At 42.1% G+C, this 17513-nt stretch overlaps 1 non-coding gene across 1 annotated transcript; it reads left to right on the forward strand.

Annotated features, from left to right (window-relative positions):
• Positions 1 to 5663: 5663 nt before the first annotated feature.
• LOC130937529 (small nucleolar RNA R71) lies at positions 5664 to 5767 on the forward strand. The gene has a single exon (XR_009068744.1). It is a non-coding gene; the product is annotated as a small nucleolar RNA R71 (small nucleolar RNA).
• Positions 5768 to 17513: the final 11746 nt, after the last annotated feature.

Genomic DNA, 17513 nt, shown 5'->3' on the forward strand with positions numbered 1-17513 from the left:
TTTAATCATTGAATCCTACTCAGAATACCACAGACAAGGTTTAGACCTTCCGAATTCTCTTGAATGCCACCATCAATTCTAGCTTATACCACGAAGATTCTGATTAAGGAATCCAAGAGATAAACATTCAAGCCTTGTTTGCTTGTAGAACGGGAGTGGTTGTCAGGCACGCGTTCATAAGTGAGAATGATGATGAGCGTCACATAATCATCACATTCATCATGTTCTTGGGTGCGAATGAGTATCTTAGAACAAGAATAAGCTGAATTGAATAGAAGAACAATAGTAATTGCATTAATACTCGAGGTACAGCAGAGCTCCACACCTTAATCTATGGTGTGTAGAAACTCCACCGTTGAAAATACATAAGTGATAATGGTGATCATTGGCTTCTGCCCCAGAGAGGGAACCAGAAGAACCAAGATGAAAATACAATAGTAAAAGGTCCTATATGTAGAGAACTAATAGCCTAAGGTTTACAGAAATAAGTAAATGACATAAAAATCCACTTCCGGGCCCACTTGGTGTGTGCTTGGGCTGAGCATTGAAGCTTTCATGTGTAGAGACTTTTCTTGGAGTTAAACGCCAGCTTTTGTGCCAATTTGGGCGTTTAACTCCCATTCTTGTGCCAGTTCCAGCGTTTAACACCGGGCAGTTTTGAGCTGATTTGGAACGCCAGTTTGGGCCATCAAATCTCGGACAAAGTATGGACTATTATACATTGCTGGAAAGCCCAGGATGTCTACTTTCCAACGCCGTTGAGAGCGCGCCAATTGAGTATTTGTAACTCCAGAAAATCTACTTCGAGTGCAGGGAGGTCAGAATCCAACAGCATCTACAGTTCTTTTCAGCCTCTGAATCAGATTTTTGCTCAGGTCCCTCAATTTCAGCCAGAAAATACCTGAAATCACAGAAAAACACACAAACTCATAGTAAACTCCGAAAAAGTGAATTTTAACTAAAAACTAATAAAAATATAATAAAAACTAACTAAAACATACTAAAAACATACTAAAAACAATGCCAAAAAGCGTACAAATTATCCGCTCATCATAACACCAAACTTAAATTGTTGCTTGTCCTCAAGCAACTGAAAATCAAATAAGATAAAAAGAAGAGAATATGCAATGAACTCCAAAAACATCTATGAAGATCAGTATTAATTAGATGAGCGGGGCTTTTAGCTTTTTGCCTCTGAAGAGTTTTGGCATCTCACTCTATCCTTTGAAATTCAGAATGATTGGCTTCTATAGGAACTCAGAATCCAGATAGTGTCATTGATTCTCCTAGTTAAGTATGATGATTCTTGAACACAGCTACTTTATGAGTCTTGGTCGTGGCCCAAAGCACTCTGTCTTCCAGTATTACCACCGGATACATACATGCCACAGACACATAATTGGGTGAACCTTTTCAGATTGTGACTCAGCTTTGCTAGAGTCCCCAATTAGAGGTGTCCACGGTTCTTAAGCACACTCTTTTTGCCTTGGATCACAACTTTCTTTTTCTTTCTTTTTTTTTTGTTTTTCTTCTTTTTTTCGTTTTTTTTTTGTATTCACTGCTTTTTCCTACTTCAAGAATCATTTTTATGATTTTTCAGATCCTCAGTAAGATGTTTCCTTTTTCATCATTCTTTCAAGAGCCAACATTCATGAACAACAAATTCAAAAGACATATGCACTGTTTAAGCTTACATTCAGAAAACAAAAGTATTGCCACCACATCAAAATAATTAATCTGTTATAAAATTCAAAATTCATGCAATTCTTCTCTTTTCCAATTAAGAACATTTTTCATTTAAGAAAGGTGATGGATTCATAGGACATTCATAACTTTAAGGCATAGACACTAAGACACTAATGATCATGTAATAAGACACAAACATGGATAAACATAAGCATAAAATTCGAAAAACAAGAAAATAAAGAACAAGGAAATTAAAGAACGGGTCCACCTTAGTGATGGCGGCTTGTCCTTCCTCTTGAAGATCTTATGGAGTGCTTGAGCTCCTCAATGTCTCTTCCTTGACTTTGTTGCTCCTCTCTCATGATTCTTTGATCTTCTCTAATTTCATGGAGGAGGATGGAATGTTCTTGGTGCTCCACCCTTAGTTGTCCCATATTGGAACTCAATTCTCCTAGGGAGGTGTTGATTTGCTCCCAATAGTTTTGTGGAGGAAAGTGCATCCCTTGAGGTATCTCAGGGATTTCATGATGAGTGGGATCTCTTGTTTGCTCCATCCTTTTCTTAGTGATGGGCTTGTCCTCATCAATGAGGATGTCTCCCTCTATGTCAACTCCAACTGAATAACAAAGGTGACAAATGAGATGAGGAAAGGCTAACCTTGCCAAGGTAGAGGACTTGTCCGCCACCTTATAAAGTTCTTGGGCTATAACCTCATGAACTTCTACTTCTTCTCCAATCATGATGCTATGAATAATGATGGCTCGGTCTATAGTAACTTCGGACCGGTTGCTAGTGGGAATGATTGAGCGTTGGATAAACTCCAACCATCCCCTAGCTACAGGCTTGAGGTCATGCCTTCTCAGTTGAACCGGCTTCCCTCTTGAATCTCTCTTCCATTGAGCGCCCTCTTCACAGATGTCTATGAGGACTTGGTCCAACCTTTGATCAAAGTTGACCCTTCTAGTCTAAGGGTGTTCATCTCCTTGCATCATGGGCAAGTTAAATGCCAACCTTGCATTTTCCGAACTAAAATCTAAGCATTTCCCCTGAACCATTGTAAGCCAATTCTTTGGGTTCGGGTTCACACTTTGATCATGGCTCTTGGTGATCCATGCATTGGCATAGAACTCTTGAACCATTAAGATTCGGACTTGTTGAATGGGGTTGATAAGAACTTCCCAACCTCTTCTTCGAATCTCATGTCAGATCTCCGGATATTCACTCTTTTTGAGTTTTAAAGGGACCTCGGGGATCACTTTCTTCAAGGCCACAACTTCATAGAAGTGATCTTGATGCACCCTTGAGATGAATCTCTCCATCTCCCATGACTCGGAGGTGAAAGCTTTTGCCTTCCTTTTCCTCTTTCTAGAGGTTTCTCCGGCCTTGGATGCCATAAATGGTTATGGAAAAACAAAAAGCAATGCTTTTACCACACCAAACTTAAAAGGTTTGCTCGTCCTCAAGCAAAAGAAGAAAGAAGAGAGTAGAAGAAGAAGAAATAGAGGAGATAGAGATGGCTTTATGGTTCGGCCAAAGGGGGAGAAGTAGTGTTTAGGGTGTGTGAAAATGAAGGAGTGAAGATGGGTTTATATAGGGGTGGAGAGAAGGGTAGGGTTCGGCTATGGGAGGGTGGGTTTGGGAGGGAAAGTGGTTTGAATTTGAATGCTGAGGTAGGTGGGGTTTTATGAAGGATGGATGTGAGTGGTGAAGAGAATAGTGGGGTTTGATAGGTGAGGGGTTTTTGGGGAAGAGTGGTTGAGGTGATTGGTGAATGGGTGAAGAAGAAGAGAGAGGGTGGTGGGGTGGGTGGGGATCCTGTAGGGTCCACAGATCCTGAGGTGTCAAGGAAAATTCATCCCTGCACCAAGTGGCTAGCAAAAATGCTCTCTATGCCAATTCTGGTGTTAAACGCCGGGCTGGTGCCCATTTCTGGCGTTTAACGCCAACTTCTTGCCCTTTCTTGGCATTTAACGCCAGTCTGGTGCCCCTTTCTGGCGTTAAACGCCCAGAATGGTGCCAGACTGGGCGTTAAACGCCCATTTGCTGCCCTTACTGGCGTTTAAACGCCAGCAAGGTCTTCCTCCAGGGTGTGCTATTTTTCTTTCTATTTTTCATTCTGTTTTTGCTTTTTCAATTGATTTTGTGACTTCTCATGATCATCAACCTACAGAAAACATAAAATAACAAAAGAAAATAGATTAAATATGACATTGGGTTGCCTCCCAACAAGCGCTTCTTTAATGTCAGTAGCTTGACAGTGGGCTCTCATGGAGCCTCACAGATACTCAGAGCAATGTTGGAACCTTCCAACACCAAACTTAGAGTTTGAATGTGGGGGTTCAACACCAAACTTAGAATTTGGTTGTGGCCTCCCAACACCAAACTTAGAGTTTGACTGTGGGGGCTCTGTTTGACTCTGTTTTGAGAAAAGCTCTTCATGCTTCCTCTCCATGGTGACAGAGGGATATCCTTGAGCCTTAAACACAAGGGATTCTTCATTCACTTGAATGATCAATTCTCCTCTGTCCACATCAATCAAAGCCTTTGCTGTGGCTAGGAAGGGTCTGCCAAAGATGATGGATTCATCCATGCACTTCCCAGTCTCTAGGACTATGAAATCAGCAGGGATGTAATGGTCTTCAATCTTTACCAGAACATCATCTACAAGTCCATAAGCTTGTTTGCTTGAATTGTCTGCCATCTCTAGTGAGATTCTTGCAGCTTGCACCTCAAAGATCCCTAGCTTCTCCATTACAGAGAGAGGCATGAGGTTTATACTTGACCCTAGGTCACACAGAGCCTTCTTAAAGGTCATGGTGCCTATGGTACAAGGTATTGAGAACTTCCCAGGATTTTGTCTCTTTTGAGGTAATTTCTACCTAGACAAGTCATCCAGTTCTTTGGTGAGCAAAGGAGGTTCGTTCTCCCAAGTCTCATTACCAAATAACTTGTCATTTAGCTTTATGATTGCTCCAAGGTATTTAGCAACTTGCTCTTCAGTGACATACTCATCCTCTTCAGAGGAAGAATACTCATCAGAGCTCATGAATGGTAGAAGTAAATCTAATGGAATCTCTATGGTCTCAGTGTGAGCCTCAAATTCCCATGGTTCCGCATTGGGGAACTCATTGGAGGCCAGTGGACGTCCATTGAGGTCTTCCTCAGTGGTGTTCACTGCCTCTTCCTCCTCTCCTAGTTTGGCCATGTGGATCATGTTAATGGCCTTGCATTCTCCTTTTGGATTCTCTTCTGTATTGCTTGGAAGAGTACTAGGAGGAAGTTCAGTAATTTTCTTGCTCAGCTAACCCAATTGTGCCTCCATGTTTCTAATGGAGGACCTTGTTTCAGTCATGAAACTTTGAGTGGTTTTGATTAGATCAGAGACCATGGTTGCTAAGTCAGAATGGTTCTGCTTAGAATTCTCTGTCTGTTGCTGAGAAGATGATGGAAAAGGCTTGCCATTGCTAAACCTGTTTCTTCCACCATTATTGTTGTTGAAACCATGTTGAGGTCTCTGTTGATTCTTCCATGAGAGATTTAGATGATTTCTCCATGAAGAATTATAGGTATTTCCATAGGGTTCTCCCATGTAATTCACCTTTTCCATTGAAGGGTTCTCAGGATCAAAAGCTTCTTCTTCAGATGAAGCGTCCTTAGTACTGCCTGGTGCAGCTTGCATTCCAGACAGACTTTGAGAAATCAAATTGACTTGCTGAGTCAATATTTTGTTCTGAGCCAGTATGGCATTCAGAGTGTCAATCTCAAGAACTCCTTTCTTCTGATTTGTCCCATTGTTCACAGGATTCCTTTCAGAAGTGTACATGAATTGGTTATTTGCAACCATTTCAATTAGTTCTTGAGCTTCTGTAGGCGTCTTCTTCAGATGAAGAGATCCTCCAGTAGAGCTGTCCAATGACATCTTAGACAGTTCAGACAGACCATCATAGAAAATACCTATGATGCTCCATTCAGAAAGCATGTCAGGATGACACTTTCTGATCAATTGTTTGTATCTTTCCCAAGCTTCATAGAGGGATTCACCTTCCTTCTGTCTGAAGGTTTGGACTTCCACTCTAAGCTTACTCAATTTTTGAGGTGGAAAGAACTTTGCCAAGAAGGCATTGACTAGCTTTTCCCAAGAGTTCACGCTTTCTTTAGGTTGTGAGTCCAACCATATCCTACACTACAAGAATATGGCCGATTAGCTACAACAAAAAAAGTCGTAAAATCATCGTTAATCTGACGTAAAATATAATTTGGGACGGATTAGCTACCGCATAGCAACTAATGCTTTCCTCGCTAATTACAAGTCGCAAATCAGTGAGGCAAATAGAACAGTCGCTATTTCATCGGAAAGTTTTTTAGCTACCGAATAGATAGTCGCAAATCCATCACTAAAGTAAAAGCTAATTCCATAGAAGAAATAGACTAAACGGTAGTCGCTAATTAGCGTCAAACTTTACTGCAGCAGACTCATCGCTAAATGCAAGCTAACTTCGTAGACAAAATGGAATGCTTAGTTGACGCTAATTAGCGAGGAATTTTTTCGAACCTAACTCGTCACAAGTTATCCACTAATATTATCGCAAATCTGTCACACTTTGTAGCAAATCTATAGCTAATTTTTGAAAATCCTTAATCAAATTTATAAGAATTTTGTCGCTAAACAATAGCTATTTTAAACGAGAAAGTAGATTTATGATGTAGTCGCTAACTTGCTAGAAAATAATATATAATTAATTAGTTATAATACTATCACAAAATATCATCGCAATTTCCCTTTAAACTAGTAACAAATCCATAAATATCTCATAAATGTTTTAGTCGCAATAGAGTCTTTAATTTGTCACCATCATCAATAGCAAGTATGTCGCTATAGAAAAATAAACCTCAATGTTTTTTTTTATTTTAGTCATTGAACTAAAAAATATCACATTCAGAATAAATTAGTTCATCAAAATTATACACGTCTAAAAAAGTTCAAACCATATTTCAAGAAAGTAAGTATTGAAGCTTAACCTAATAATAACCAACCATTTGGGCTTGATCAAATGCCTACTCTATCTTTTCAATCGCTCGAAATAAGATGACTTAATTAGTAAACTAAGCAAGCAAAAGTGAAAAATACACATCTCGGTACCTCATTTCACATTGAAAATAAAAAAAATGCAAACACCTAAAACTTGGCATATCAATTGCACAAAGAACATGTCCGCCAATTCCACCTTCAGTTTTACCAATATTGTCACTTATACTGTGATCAAACTGCAAAAATGTCACGGAAAAATAACATCAGTAAATAACAGCACATTAGTGAATCAAAACCAAAAACAGAACAATAAATTATTTAATCAACAATAAATTAAATGCAAAAAACAGCAGTCATCAGAACAGCAGCGAAGATAAAAAAATTAAAATCAAGAACAAAAAATAACAAAACCAATAAATTAAAATCAACAATTAACAAATTCAAAATGAAAATAACAGTAGAAGTAGCCAACTGTGAAGAACAACAAAGTAAAAATCAACAACAAAAAAATAGCAACAATGAAGAACAACAAATTAAGAACATAAAATCAAGAACAATAAATAAATAGCAGTGAAGAACAACAAACCATAGCAAGAACAGAGAAAATCAAGAACAGAACAAAATTGTGTTGAATTAATTAATTAATTGATCGATTGATCAATAAAGACCCAATAATCAAGCTAAAGTCAAAATCAAATGAAATCACTATACCCCTAATAATAATCAAGCTAAGTAAGGTGAAAAAAGAAGGGGGAGGGGGTTGAACACCCAGAAAAATCATGAAGCTGGTGGCAGTCACAACCTTATCAAGAATGGCAGGTATATGGCGTTCAAGAAGTTGCTTTTCTGCTGTGGCTATCAGCGGCTTCCTAGTACTCGCATCCAAGTAGATTAGGCATCTATCATGTTCCTCTTGCAATCTTGTCTACAAAAATGAGTACAAAAATATCCATTCAGTACATAAATAATGTGACATGCAGGAAGGGTTCAACTATGCAAAGATAACTATTATGCATGATCAGATAAAATACATACATGGCATGGCAAGATCCAATAGTTAAAGAGCTACTAAAAGGAGCACATACAAATACCAACAATTCAAGCAAACAAGATAATAGAAGGGGATAAAGAAAAGGAAGCACCTCCAAATGCTTCAAATAATCTGGAACATCTGATTGCTGCATGGATTTCATACCTTGAGCAGCATAAAATTCAGATGTGCATTTAAAAAATGGCTTCTCGAAGCTTTCTGCATATATTCCCAGTGCTGTGAACATCTTCAAAAGATGGTTTATAAGCGTTCTATCCACTCCCTGCCACCGTCATATATAAGAGTTAGGTCTGACATTCATTTATAAGATTAGGATTGTAACATAAGGATTTACCTTTCACTTTCAATCATTCTTAGAAGACCGGTAACAGTTTTGTGTTCAACTTCAGGAGATAATGAAAGATGTTAGTGGAAAAGTTGTAAGCCCATCGTACATTTGCTGTTTGCTTCACATATGTCCTATCCAGATACAAGGCTATACCCTGAATCATCAACATTTGGTCACAAAGATCCTGCCAACATCTCTCAACTAGAGATAGAAAAACAACCAAATCTGGGCTTTGTCCAACCAAAGACTGCAAAGCTGTAGATATATGTGCTTCGCATTCCGTTTCAATTCGCTGATAAAGATTTCCAGCCATTTTATATATGCAAAGATCACTGACAGCCTACAGAAGAGTTCACCATAAAATACTAATGAGCTATTTCCCCATAAAATTCACAGGGCAAACCCAAGCCAACCCAACTGTGAATAATAAATAATAACAGAATATCTAAGAATACCTGATAAAGCTTTTCCAAATCACAAAAGTCGGGTTGCTTCAAGAATATAGCACAAATAGCAGACTTCAATTTTGCCCATGTAACCTCCTCAAACTTTGTGGGCAGTGTTGGCTTACCTTTGAAAGGAAAACAGGGACGTATGAATAATAAATTTAGAAGTTGTCCCTTTGTAAAGCTAAATAGTCAAACTTATTTACAATACTACTGTGCCAATTTGTTTTCCAAAGAAAAACAAGAAATTACAAATATGTTCTGCTTCCACATAAAGAAAACAAGCTTACAGTACCACCATGTGTTACATATAGATTCACTATAATTATAACACAACCATAAGAAATACAAAGAAGTTTAGATGTAGAAGACTAGAAGTTATTGATAGATATCTCTAAATTAAATCCCATGATATCGTATCTTACATTATATAAAGTGAATTTCAATTTTAATGCATTGAGTCTTGCATTTGCATGACCATTCAAGTGAAAAATACAAGACCGAACCACATTTTCTAATGTGGCAGGATACGATCGAAAGGCAGTTAGTGCATTAAATTTAAATTCTTTCTCTTGGTAGCTGTACTACTTAGTGTCCAAAGTTAACCACAAGTGGGGAACGATAACTAATAGGCAAAAGTGAGTGTTTGGGTCTTACATTAGGAGCTTCTATGTTATGACTGACTCAGTAATTAACTTGTGTGGGTCTCTAGACGTAAGAATGACCTACATAAGTACACCTATTGAGCCCATCTTATTGTTTGCCAAAGAAATTGAGGTTAGGAGAATCATCATGTATGCTAGTACAGAATAAATAAAAGGATGCAATCTTCTTGAAACCATACAATATAGTAGATCCTTCAACAGATGACAACCAAACAGTGAATCACCACGCAATGTATAATATATATATATATATATATATATATATATATATATATATATATATATATATATATATAAGAAAAATTGAATAAATAATTAGAAATAGGTCAAAATTAGAACAACACTAAAATTAAAACCACATAAATTAGAACAGCAAACCACAAATTCAAATTACATAATTAAAACAAGAACACTCAGAACAATTTTTCAAAAAGAAATTATCTAACAGCCACAAATTTTTAAATTAGAGAACTACAAATTATCAAAACTGCAATAACAAATTAGAAAGAACAGAACCAAGAATCCTAAACTAAAAATCATAATAGCAAAATAAAAATAGAACTAAATATTAGAACAGAACTAAGAACAAATAACCAGATCCAAAAAAATTAGAACAAAGAATTTACTTGAGAGGCATCCCTATTCTAGATGCAGATGAATGCTACTGTACTGACGGCAGCGCAAACGACGATGGACGATGGACGATGTTATTGAAGTGTGACTGACGGGCGACGAGCGACAGACGACGGCGGCTTCACCTGCGATGGAAGGAAGGGAGAGGCTGCGAGAGCGAGGGAGGGAAAGGGAGAAGTTGCGACGCGAGGGAGGGAAACGGCGACTGTGAACTGCGAAAGGAAGGAGGGAGGGAGGGAGGACCGCGCCAAGGTGCTGTCCGCGAGGCTCTGTTCGGCGAGTTGGCGACGGTGATGTGGACGGTAAAGGAAGACGCTGCTGGGAGGAAGGGGATCGGCGGCTGGGGCTTGGGGATTGGGGATTGCTGTTCCTTCGTTACAGAGAGACTGTGAGAGACTAAGAGTGGCGCTGCTACAGTGCTACTTACTAGGTTTAGGTTATTTAGGGTGTGTTGGCAAACTCGTTTGTGAGGATAAAACTTCGTTGAAGTTCTTTGAACGCTACTTTTTTATGTTTGGCAATTTTTTTTTCTAAATGCAGAAGTGATTTTGCAGCTTAAAAGCACGTTTATTGGAAGCAAAAAATTGTTGCTTCTGCGTTCACTTCAATGTCATTGGTTTTTTCCAAAAGAATTCTCATAGTTGTTTTAAGTCATTTCAAATATTTTAAAAAAATTTTCAATATTTAGTATTTTTTATCTATTATAATATGAATTATTGATCTTATTAAAAATGATAAAGTAAATAAAAAACTAATCATACATAACAATTGTGCATAGTTATTGTTCATACCCTGACCGAGCTCTCCAAACTCGGTAAAGCCGATAGAAGGCCCGACCTCGACCCAAGGCCCACGTTCGAGGTCGGACCTCGGACAAACAGGCCAAAGAAAGGCCCATCAGAAGGAACTAAGCCCAAAACCTAAAGGCCGAAAGGGCCTGGGAAAGGCGGTTCCGCAAAGATAGAGATGAATCTCCCAAAAGATAAGATAAGATAAGAATATCTTATCCAGGGATGATCGCAGCCAACTACTATAAATACACTGGAGCACCCAGGTATAACTCATACTCTAATTCTACTTGATATCTGCTTGGACCCATGCTAACTTAAGCATCGGAGTGTCATTGCAGGTACAACCCCCCGCCGTTCAGCACAACCAGCTCGGGTCACAGACCCCCCACCTCGGGCCTTGCCGGAAGACCGAGCTGCACGTTTCAGGTAACCCTCGGAACATTGGCGCCGTTGCCGGGGACCTGGAAGTCATCCCTTTACCATGGCGGACGACCCTCCCAACAATAACCACGCTACATCAGAACAAGAAGAGGAAGTTGACACCGGAGAACGGCCGGACAGCCCTCTATCACCACGCACTCCAGGAGGAAACAAACAGAATCGCCCAAAGACATCACCCCCAGACAAAGATCCACAAAATCCCGAAAGAGAAAAAAGTTCGGAGATTCTGGAAACAGTTCGGGCACAACAAAGCCGGCTGAGACAACTCGAAGAGGACGTAAAGAAGCAGAAGGAAACTGAACAGGATCTGAGAAGGGAAGCTCGCAAACGCAGAGAATTGGAAGAAAAACTGCGGAAGATAGAGGCCAACCTAAAAGATCGGACGGAACACGGCACCACTCCGAAAGCAACCATGATCCCTTCACACAAGAGATCATGAAAGAGAAGGTACCGCGAAACTTCAAACCACCAGATATGGACCTCTACGACGGCACCACCGATCCAAGTCATCACCTCAGCAATTTCAGAAGCAGAATGTACTTAGTCGACGCCTCCGACGCGATTCGATGCAAAGCCTTCCCCACCACTCTCACTAAGTCAGCCATGAAGTGGTTCGACAACCTGCCACCAGGATCAATCTCCAGCTTTGAAGACCTGACCAAAAAATTCTTAACAAGGTTCTCTATTCAAAAGGACAAGGCAAAACATGCCCCCAGCCTACTCGGGATCAAACAAGGCAACCAAGAAACTCTCAGAGAGTACATGGAGCGATTCAACAAGGCCTGCCTGGACATACAACACTTGCCCACGGAAGCAGCCATCATGGGACTAGCAAACGGCCTAAAAGAAGGACCGTTTAGCCAATCCCTATCCAAAAGATACCCGACCTCCTTATACGAAGTACAAGAACGGGCAGGAAAGTATATCAACATGGAAGAAACCTCCCAGCTGAGAGACTCTTCCAGGAAGGAGTCAACCTACCCGCCCCGAGATCGAGATCGGGAACAGAAAAAGAAAGAAGAATCCAACTCGGACAAGCCACGAAAATACCACAGCTACACTCCCCTCCGAGTCTCCCTGGTAGACGTCTACAGAGAAGTATGCCACACCGAGAAGATCCCACCACCCAAACCTCTGAAGCACAAGAGAGCAGGAAGAGATCGGTCTGAGTACTGCGAATATCACAGACTCTACGGCCACTCTACTAACGACTGCCACGACTTAAAGAATGTTATAGAAAAGCTAGCCAGAGAGGGAAAACTCGACAGATACATAGCTGAGAAAGGAGAAGAAACCAGAAAGAGAAGACGGGGAGATAACGAAGATCGGGCCGAGCAAACACGAACCCCGCGAACTCCTGAAAGGCACATACACATGATAAACGGAGGTTTCGCAGGGGGAGGGACATCCAAATCCTCACGGAAGAGACACCTCAAAGAAGTCTACCATGTCCGAGAAGACAGCCCCTTACCCGAGTTACCTACTATCTCATTTACCCGAGAAGATGCTCTTGGAATAATACCCGGACACGACGACCCTATGGTGATCACCATCATCCTAGCCAACGCCAACTTACATCGAACCCTGATCGACCAAGGAAGCTCAGCAGATATCCTGTTCAAAGCAGCCTTCGACAAGCTCGGACTCGAAGAAAAAGAGCTAAAAGCCTATCCCACTGACCTGTTTGGACTAGGAGATACCCCGATCCGCCCCTTGGGATACATCTCATTACACACTACCTTTGGAAAAGGCGAGCAAACCAAAACACTAAGCATCGACTACATTGTAGTCGACGTCACTTCAGCATACAATGCCCTCATCGGACGACCAACCCTAAACCGACTAGCGGCTATAGTCTCGACCCCACACCTCTGTATGAAGTTCCCTACCGCAAAGGGAATCGCTACCCTAAAAGGCGACCAAAAACTAGCACGACGATGCTACAACGAAAGCCTGAGCCTAAAAGGGAAAGAGGTCAACACAATAGAACTCGGGCGAGTCCAAGCCCGAGAAGATCTTCGGCCACAACCAGAAGGAGAGACCGAAAAGATCCAGATCGGGAACACACCCGAGAAAGTAACAAACATAGGGGCAAACCTCGAGGCAGGCCTAAAGGAGGAACTCACAACCCTCTTAAGGGAGAATTACGACCTCTTCGCCTGGAAAGCCTCCGATATACCAGGCATAAGCCCGACCTGATGTGCCATAAGCTATCAGTATACCCGGGATCCCGACCTGTCCAACAAAGACGCAGGAAGCTCGGGCCCGAACGCATGCAAGCAATAGAAGAACAAGTGCAAGCACTACTAGATGCAGGGTTCATTAGGGAAGTAAAGTACCCCCTATGGCTCGCAAACGTGGTCCTAGTGAAGAAGCCCAATGGAAAATGGAGGATGTGCGTCGACTACACGGATCTCAACAAAGCCTGCCCCAAAGATCCATATCCACTTCCGAACATCGACGCCTTAGTCGATGCCGCTTCGGGCTACAGATACCTCTCCTTCATGGATGCATACTCGGGATACAATCAAATCCCGATGTATGGACCCGACCAAGAAAAGACCTCGTTCATAACCCCAAGGGCAAACTACTGCTACGTAGTAATGCCCTTCGGGCTGAAGAACGCAGGGGCAACCTACCAGAGGCTAATGAACAAAGTGTTCTCAGAACACATCGGGCTACAGCTAGAGGTGTACGTCGACGACATGCTAGTAAAGACACAAGAAGACAGAAACTTGGTCGCCGACCTCAGCAGTATCTTCGACACCCTCCGGAAACACAACATGAGACTTAACCCGACAAAGTGCACCTTCGCCGCAGAAGCCGGGAAGTTCTTAGGCTTCATGCTGACTCAGAGAGGCATCGAAGCAAACCCGGACAAATGCCAAGCAATACTCAATATGAAAAGCCCGACGTGTGTCAAAGAAGTACAACAACTAAATGGGAGACTAGCCGCCCTATCAAGATTCTTGGCAGGATCAGCGATAAGATCACTCCCTCTCTACTCACTCCTAAAGAAAGGGAAACCCTTCTCTTGGACCCGGAATGCGAAAAGGCCTTCCAAGAATTCAAGGAATTCCTCGGGCAGCCACCAATCTTAACCCGACCTCTAAAAGGGGAAGAGCTCGTACTATACCTGTCGGTCGGACATCGGGCAGTCGCCTCGGCACTAATACGAGAAAATGAGGAGGGGCAACACCCCATATACTTCGTAAGCAAAGCACTACAAGGGGCCGAATTAAACTATCAGAAAATAGAGAAATTCGCCTATGCACTAGTGTTCACAGCTCGGAGACTCCGCCCCTACTTTCAAGCCCACACCATCAAAGTCCGGACAAACCAACCCATGAGACACATCCCACAAAAGACAGACATGGCAGGACGAATCCTACAATGGGCGGTGGAATTGTCCGAGTTCGACCTCCACTATGAAGCCCGGACTGCCATAAAATCTCAATACCTAGCCGACTTCGTCGCAGAATACACTGAGACCCCGGGAACCCCACTCTCATGGAATCTGTATGTCGACGGATCCTCAAACAAAACAGGAAGCGGGGCCGGTGTTATACTCGAAAGCGATCAAGGAACACGGATTGAGCTATCCCTAAAATTCGAGTTCCAGGCCTCAAATAACCAAGCCGAATACGAAGCCCTACTAGCGGGACTAAAACTAGCCGAAGAGGTCAGAGCAAAGAGGATCACGATCTTCAGCGACTCCCAGGTCGTCACATCACAAGTAAATGGAAGCTACCAGGCCAAAGACCCTACTATGAAAAATACCTGGACCAAACACAGGCGCAATTACGACACTTCCCGGAAATAAAAATCTAGCACATACCCCGGGAGCAAAATGCCCGGGCAGACGCCCTCTCAAAACTTGCTAGCACCAAGCCCGGAGGGAACAACAGAAGTCTCCTCCAAGAACTCTACAATCCCCCTCCGTGTTAAGGGAGGAAGAAATACTAAATATATCCGGGCAACAACAAGGATGGATAACCCCCATACTCAACTATCTGAAATCGGGAACTCTCCCGCCGAAAGAAAAGAAGCTAAAAGGCTTACAAAAGACGCCCAGAACTACACGTTAATCCACGACGTATTATACAGAAGAGGATTCTCAAACCCCCTCCTGAGGTGCGTCCCGACCACAGAAACAAAGAGCGTCCTCGAAGAAGTCCACAAAGGCATGTGTGGGAACCATCTCGGAGCCCGGGCCCTGTCCAAGAAAATAGTCAGAGCCGGGTTCTACTGGCCGACCTTGCAAAAAGACGCGGCAGAGTTTGTGAAAATATGCCCCCCCTGCCAAAACACGCCAATTTTCACAAAGCACCGCCCGAAGACCTCATAAGCATCACCGCACCATGGCCCTTCGCAAAGTGGGGACTCGACCTACTCGGCCCATTCCCACAAGGACCGGGGCAAGTCAAGTACCTCATAGTAGGGGTCGACTACTTCACAAAGTGGATCGAGGCTGAACCCTTAGCCACTATTACGGCTCAGAAAAGCCGTAAATTCCTATACAAAAACATTGTCACGAGGTTCGGAGTCCCTACTCCATCACAACAGACAATGGAACACAGTTCACAGACACAAGTTTTCAGAACTTGGTGGCCGAGCTAAAAATCAAACAGCAGTTCACATCGGTCGAACACCGCAAGCCAATGGACAAGCAGAGGCCGCAAATAAAGTCATCTTGGCCGGGTTAAAACGAAGACTCCAAGAGGCCAAAGGGGCATGGGCCGATGAACTCCCCCAGGTATTATGGGCATATCGGACAACCCCGCACTCTACAACAGGAGAATCCCCATTCCGACTAGCCTACGGAATGGAGGCAATGATTCCCGTCGAAATAGACGAAGGATCACCCAGAACCATCTTCTACAACGAAGGAGGCAACCCTCAGGCACAAAGGGAAGAACTCGACCTCCTACCCGAGGTCCGAGAAAGAGCCCGAATCAGAGAAGAAGTCTTAAAACGACGAACGGCCCTCAGATATAACCGAAAGGTGATAAAACGAAGCTTCTCCACTCACGACCTGATTTTAATCCGAAACGACATCGGAACACAAAAATCGGGAGAAGGAAAGCTAGCCGCAAATTGGAAGGGGCCCTACAAAGTAACAGAAGTTTTAGGGACGGGCTACTACAAGATATCCGACCTAGAAGGCAATGAGCTGCCCAGAACCTGGCACGCCTGTAACCTAAGACGATACTACAGCTAGAAAACTTAACCCGAGGTGTACTCTTTTTCCCCACGAGGGTTTTTAATGAGACACCCGGTTAAGTAGGACACCCGGCCTAGTCAAAAGGGTAAACACTTTGTACATATTCTTCTTTTTAATACTAATCAAATTTCTTTATTTTCTCTTTCTCGTTATAAAGCATATCCTAAAAAGTACCCCACCAAGGCGCATTAATTTATGCTCGGCAAAACGCAAAAAATCATTTGCCAAAGGCCATACGAGGTCGGCAAAGATGAAGCGACGAGGTTCAAATTAATGTGAGAAGTTATAAAAGTAACTCTGAAATGGCTCAAAAGCCAAATAGAAAGAAGTTACAAAAATAACTTAAAAAAGGCCGACCAAACAACGAAGTCGGACCTGACCAAAGGGGTACTCAAGGATCCCGATGTCCGAGAGTAAACTCGGACCCAAGAAAGAAGCTGGCAAAGAACCAGGACTTCGAGAAACGCTAGCTAAAAAGTTGTTACCCAAAAACAACTAAAAAGCAAAAAGCGAGAAAGTCAAGGCGCTAGCTAAAAAGTTGTTACCCAAAAACAACTAAAAAGCAAAAAGCGAGAAAGTCAAGGCGCTAGCTAAAAAGTTGTTACCCAAAAACAACTAAAAGCAAAAAGCGAGAAAGTCAAGGCGCTAGCTAAAAAGTTGTTACCCAAAAACAACTAAAAAGCAAAAAGCGAGAAAGTCAAGGCGCTAGCTAAAAAGTTGTTACCCAAAAACAACTAAAAAGCAAAAAGCGAGAAAGTCAAGGCGCTAGCTAAAAGGTTGTTACCCAAAAACAACTAAAAAGCAAAAAGCGAGAAAGTCAAGGCACTAGCTAAAAAGTTGTTACCCAAAAACAACTAAAAAGCAAAAGCGAGAAGTCAAAGCGCTAGCTAAAAAGTTGTTACCCAAAAACAACTAAAAAAGCAAAAAGCGAGAAGTCAAAACGCTAGCTAAAAAGTTGTTACCCGAGAACAACTAAAAAGCATAAAAGCGGAACGAGACAATCGAAACACAAAGCATGGCATAATAAAGCTACAAGAGTAGCTAAAATAGCAGAACAGGTGTCCAAAATGTTTGCAGAAAACATCCAAAAAACAAAAAGCCCACAGGTCGGGCAAAAGCACAAAAAGTACAAAAAATTACAGAGGATCAAGGCCCTTTCCAGACTCCGCATCAACACCTGGCTGAAACATGGATATCGGGACTGCAGGAACAGCACCAT

Source organism: Arachis stenosperma, chromosome 6 (assembly GCF_014773155.1).
Source record: "Arachis stenosperma cultivar V10309 chromosome 6, arast.V10309.gnm1.PFL2, whole genome shotgun sequence".
NCBI classification, from domain to species: Eukaryota; Viridiplantae; Streptophyta; class Magnoliopsida; order Fabales; family Fabaceae; genus Arachis; species Arachis stenosperma.